General features: G+C 39.5%; 1 long non-coding RNA gene across 1 annotated transcript; it reads right to left on the minus strand.

The window, feature by feature from the left end:
* Positions 1–5,221: 5,221 nt before the first annotated feature.
* Positions 5,222–5,870, minus strand: LOC138672227 (uncharacterized). Its single transcript, XR_011319653.1, has 3 exons — positions 5,629–5,870; positions 5,463–5,528; positions 5,222–5,359 (listed from the first exon to the last, which is right to left on the minus strand). It is a non-coding gene; the product is annotated as an uncharacterized lncRNA (long non-coding RNA).
* Between the last annotated feature and the right edge of the window lie 631 nt (positions 5,871–6,501).

Here is a 6,501-nt window from a genome sequence, read left to right on the forward strand (position 1 = left end):
AATAAAAATTGCAAGCTGGACAGAAAAATAGCAAACCAAAGAAATACAAGCTGGAACTTAGCTTCTGTTGAGAAGACAGGTCACAAGAACGATCCAGGAGTGAACTAAACCAATACTGGAACATTGACAGGTGGCATGGAGCAAAGATCTAAGTGGAGTTAAATAGAGCAGCAGCTAACGAATTAACCTCGTCACCTGTGGAAGGAAACTCAGAAACACCCACCAGAGGAAGTCCATGGACAGAACCAGCCGAAGTACCATTCATGACCACAGGAGGAAGCCCGACAACAGAATTCACAACACTCCCCATTTCAAGGGCTCCAAAGTAATTGGACAAATTAACTTTGCCATAAATAAAATGTTTATTTGTAATACTTTGTAGTTAATCATTTGCAGGCAATGAATGCTTTAAGTCTGGAAGACATGAACGTCACCAAATGCTGGTTTTCTCCTTGTGCCAAGCCTTTATTGCAGCTGACTTCAGTTGTTCCTTGTTTCAAGGTCTTTCTGGGTAAAGTTATGTCTTAAGCAGTGAAATGCATGCTCGATGGGGTTGACATCTAGTGACTCACTCAGTCATTGCAAAATATTCCACTTCTTTATCTTAAAAAATCTCATGGGTTGCTTTTGCAGTGTGTTTGGGGTCATTGTCAATCAGTACTGTAAAGTACCGTGCAATCAACCTTGCTGTATTTGTTGAATCTGACCAAAAAGTATAGCTCTGCACCAGTCAGAATTCATCCAGCTGCTTCTGTCTTCAGTCATATCATTCATAAACACTAGTGACACAGTGTCATTGGAAGCCATGCATGCCCATGCCATCACCCTGCCTCCACCATGCTTTACAGAGGATGTGGTATGCTTTGGATCATGAGCCGTTTCAAGCCTTCTCCATACTTTCTATTTCTCATCATTCTAGTACAGGTTTATCTTAGGTTCATCTATCCAAAAAAAAAACGCTTTTCCGGAAATAGGATAATTTCTTTAGATGGTTTTTTTCAAAGTCTAAACTGGTAATTCTATTTGTAGGGATGAATAATAGTATGCACCTTGTGGTGAACCCTCTGTTTTTACTCTCATGAATTCTTTTACAGGGAAGTCTTAGATACCAAATCACCTACTTCCTGCAGAGTGTTCTTTACTTGTAGATGTTCTTAAGGGGTTTTTCTTCACTATGGAAAGGATTCTGTGATCAACCATCACTGTTGTCTTCTGTGGACGTCCAGGCCTTTTTGAGTTCACAAACTCAATAGTGAGCTGTTTTATTTAATTTGCAGAATGCAACCAATTGTTGATTTGGCCACTCCTAACATTTCTGCTGTCTGACGGATTTCTTATTTATTTTTTTCAGACTAATGATGGTCTGTTTCTCTTCCATTGAGAGCTTCTTTGTCTGCATGTTGTGGGTTCACAGCAACAGCTTACACATGCAAATGCCACACCTAGAATCAGCTCCAGACTTTTTACCTGCTTAATTGATAATAGTCTAAGAAAAGGATACCCCATGTAGAACATTAAACAGGTTTGAGATAATTTTCCAAGTACTTTTGATCCCTTTAACCTCTCCAACCATCTATGATGTATAGGTACATTATAGGTTGTGTTCCTGCATTTGATACAGGCTCTGATGCTGAGCCTGTATCTTTCCTGACACAAGACAGCTCATTTGATCAGCTGTCACGTGCCACTAACAGCGATCCACCCATGGCTGTAAACATGTTATATGCCACTGTCAATCTCTGACAGCCGACTTTTAACTCACCCTTACAGGAAGCGAGTCACAAGCCCCGCCAACATGTTTTCTGGGTGGCAATGGGTTGGCATGACAACAGGGGTCTGCAGAAGACCCCCGTGCTTGTCACTGCAGATCTCCTATGAACACCAGCCCATGGCCCATGGCCCGAGACGATGATTTTTGCTATGATCATTTTCGGATGATTGCAGCTTCAAGTTCATGTGTCTGGAAAGGTGAGGGCTCTAAAAAATTAAATGCCACAATTACATATTTTGGTCGCTGCAACAATTCAATAATAGGTGAGCAAAACATCTACTTGAACATGATATTAATAAAAACATCAGTTTGAAGAACAAAACATAAGCCCTCACCCAGCCCCAGATGGAGATGCCATAGGTCTCAGAAAATGAACTATTTTTTTTTTAAATTTTGTATTTTTTTGTGAACCTACAATGACCTGGAGAATCATAATGGTGGGTCAGCTTTAGGATTTCGCGAACAAAGTAAATAAAAAACACAAAAAAAAATTGTGGAATTACACTTTTTATGCAATTTCACCACACTTGGAATTTTTTTTTTTTTACCATTTTTCAGTACGCTATATATAAAATCAATAGTTGTTCAAAAGTACAATTCGACCTGCAGAAAACAAGCCTTCACATGGCCATATTGACAGAAAAATAAAAAAGTTATGGCTCTGGGAAAAAGAGGAGCAAAAAACAAAAACGGAAAATGCCAATGTCATGTAGGAGTTAAAAAGGGGCAGCTACATATTAAAGAGCTATAATTCCTAAACCCTTACTCCAATTAGGATGTGATTTCCCTCAAATTAAAGCTGAGAGTCTGCAGCTTAAGCCCATATTAATTATATGACTGCATCTCAAATATGTTTTGGTAAACAGCTAAAATGCCAAAATTTATTTCACTGACCAAATATTTCTTGATCTAACTTTGTATATATGTATATTTATTTATAAGCACATACACACTGAAACACGGATATACTATAAATCAATATATAACAGTCTGATAATATCTTTGCTTTTCATAAAGTAGAATATTACAAATCCTTGTAAGTAGAAAGAGTCCACTACCAATATATTATTTGACCACATGGCTGCGGGGCAGAGGTAACGAAATTCATAACTGATTAGTGATGTACAGTTACTGAAGAAATCTACCATAACTAAATCTGACTGCCAGCAAGATGTATGGATAGTTCCGCATCTCCTGCTACATCCAGGGTAATAGGTCAGCACTGCAGCTCTAAATATATGGTTGGTTTCTTAGAATTTCTAGGTCTAATATATCACTTTTACAATACTGTTGGCTGTGTACTAATATAATCTTATTTCAAAATAAATTACCTAATTTACACCCAATTCCCTAACACACTGGGGCCAACATAATGACAGACCCATCGATTTTATAAGCTAAGGTATTTAAGGTCCGGATGAAGTTTCTTTATTTAAAAGTGTTACATGGCATTGGAAAAAAATGTGTCAGTGTTCTTGAAAAAATTAATTAAAAACTAATGTTGCATTTTCCCATTGGTGTCGACGAAGCCCTATTTACTGAAATAGATCTAAACGGGAATACCAGACAAAACCTATAGACAGGTATTTTGCAGTTTCTGTAAAAAAAAAAATGCCGTATTTTTTCAGTATTGTACAAATCTATTAATAAATTGTTAGACTTATTGCCAATTCTTTCTAGACCTTGCCAATACTTTGTTTCTGAGTTTTTCCTGACAAATATTAAGACTTATGGTATATTTTATGACTATCAGATTAAAGATTAGTATTAAGTATGGGATTATTTGTAATGGAACATAGACTTGCAGTATTTTCCGAGCACTGGAAAATGAATTATTGGGTTTCTACTTTACTAAGAATCACTGCATGCTGTCAGCCATAGCATAAACCATATCTGGTCTGATGTTAGCATTGTATCTCAGGTGATCCATTACTAGCAACCTCTAGAAGGAGAAGTACAAATAATGCAGGCACAAAAGGCTACACATTTAGATACAACGTGTTAGAAATTTACTGTCCCCTTTGGTACATGCAGGGCCGGCTCCAGGTTTTCAAGGGCCCCGGGCGAAAGAGTCTCAGTGGCCCCGCCCTTTAACACATACCCCGATTTATGATGCACAGATACGGCAGAGAATTGTATAGTACAATGCCAGATTTCACTTCTTACATGAGTGACAGCTATTGTAAATTCTGCAGTCTATATATACAGGACAGGAGGAGTGGTACTGTGCAGTGTATATATACAGGAGGAAAGGTGTTGTGCAGTGTATATATACAGGAGGAAAGGTACTGTGCAGTGTATATATACAGGGGGAGAGGTGCTGTGCAGTGTATATATACAGGGGGAGAGGTGCTGTGCAGTGTATATATACATGGGGAGAGGTGCTGTGCAGTGTATATATACAGGGGGAGAGGTGCTGTGCAGTGTATATATACAGGGGGAGAGGTGCTGTGCAGTGTCGTGAGCAGGGCGTTGTTGTATCAGAAAATCTTTTCTGTTTTGAGTTTTTCTATGAAACAAATACTTTTCTACATAAACAACTTATGTTTGGTTTTGCGGCCCCAACAGATCTGTGCTACAAAGTAACAGGTGGCTCGGGCATTAATGAGGGACCTGATGCTGAATCCTTTCCACAAACCCTAATGACCCAATTAGTGCCCCGTCATTAGAACGTCATTAAACACCTCCCTGTCCTGAGTAGTCATGTACAGTATGGGGGGATCCTGCAGCCCACCCCCTGACTGCTCCATACCATATGTATACAATAAACTTGGCACTCAAAACGGTAGTAAGGTGAAGTTAATCAGCTTATTGCAAGTCCCAGATACAGTTTCGACAGTTAAACGTTTTCGGTCCCACCGGACCTTCTTCAGAACAATTTCCAATTTATCTGATGCAAAATACCAACAAAGGCATATAGAACAATATTTTAGTTTCTGTCTGGTTACACAATATCACATATTAAGTGCAAAAATTAACAAAAGATATGTCTACAAAAGAAAGCAACAAAAAAATAATAAAACAAGGGCAGAAAAATATCAAACAAATTTCAAAACCAAGTATATACAAAATATACGATAATTAAGCGGATGCTACCGCAGCCTACGATTAACTCCAAGGACTAAACATTTAATGGAGATCTGACTCAGAAAAATTGGATATAGTATACTATGCTATAAAGAGCCCCTATGAGAAAAGGATATATGTTCATAGGTGAGGGGTGGAGCTCCCACGTGGATCAGAAATGAAGTGACGATATTTATTCATCTTTATAGCCTGATAAACTTAGTGCATGGTATAACGTGCCTAGGGAGATAAAGCATATAGGGTGTTGAAATCTAAACACAGACTTAACCTATATATGGAAAATAGAACAAGAGTACCTGGTAGTGGTGCTAAATGGTATGAGGTAAGATTGAAGCTGTGGATTAAAGTGTGTAGTGAGGATGAAGAGCCATGATGAATGGTAAAAAATGAATAAAAATAAATAAAAAATGAAGTGTAAAATGAAAAATGAATCACCTGGTTAAGCTGGTTACAACGTGTGGAAGGAAAAATCACCTTCTTACGCGAAACTGTGGAGTAATGCTGTAAAAAGTAAAAAATTACCAGAGGGAGAATGTGAGTGGTGGTGAAAATAATGCAGCATGTGGGATAAATGTCCTTAAGAGAGGGTTGACAGGGGGCTTACCAATAAATGAGAAAACGAAAGGGCTCTAGGCGAACTAAGTCGCTAATGGAGTCTGTGGCCCATAATCTGCGTGATAAGGAAGCACACAATAAGATAAATGCCTGACCACCGTGTCTAATCAGACCGCTATCTAAGGACGCTGCATGTGGGGACCAGCCCGACTTACCAGGGTGAGGAGCTCAGATATGCGTGGCACCGGATCGCCAGAGAGGGACGCACTGAATGCCTGGGTATTACTTCCGGGTTTAAGTGCAGTCTGACGGGTCACATGGTGCCACACGTCATCACAGAAAAAACGGGACGCTCTAGCGTTGTAATTTGCTCTAAAATGTGACGTTAGATAGTGCTATAAAGCGAAACGCTGGAGCGTTGTAATATGCTCTAAAAATGAGACGCAGGAGAGTTATATAAGTGTCTGCTGTCTGTGTAGCGCGCTGGAGCGCAATATAAAGAAAGAAGGAGCTATATGAGTGTGCTATGAAGCTGTGAGTGGGAGGTTGAGGGTAGAAACCTTCAGTAATAGTGTACTGAGTGGCATCCTGTATACTATATACTATACCGTGAAGAGTGCAGGGTGCCACGAGGGAAGCATAAAGAGGGAAGAGGTTTTAGCGATTCTAAAAAGATAAAGAAAACAGGATTAATACTGACATATCTTATTGAGCAAATGTCAACCACATGTTCAAGCATAATACAAGGGTACAGCTTAGAGGAAACTAGATGTATCAAAATCTCTATTAAGGCCTTTCGGTTCTAAAGTCTGTAAAGTGAAAATCCAATAGGCCTCACGTTTCTTGAGCAGCCTTGTCCTGCTCTGTCCCCTTCTCCCTTGGTCGACATGTTCCAATACCTGATAGCGTAGTTGGGCAACGCTACGGCCCGTAGTACGGAAATGGTGTGGGAGGGGAAGATGGTCCCTGTTACACCGTATGTTCGACTTATGTTGTGATACACGATCACGTATGGCTTGAGTAGTTTCTCCAACGTATGCCAGGCCGCAGGGGCACTTAATGATGTAGATTACATACGAGGAATCACA

Source organism: Ranitomeya imitator, chromosome 3 (genome assembly GCF_032444005.1).
Source record: "Ranitomeya imitator isolate aRanImi1 chromosome 3, aRanImi1.pri, whole genome shotgun sequence".
Classification (NCBI taxonomy): Eukaryota; Metazoa; Chordata; class Amphibia; order Anura; family Dendrobatidae; genus Ranitomeya; species Ranitomeya imitator.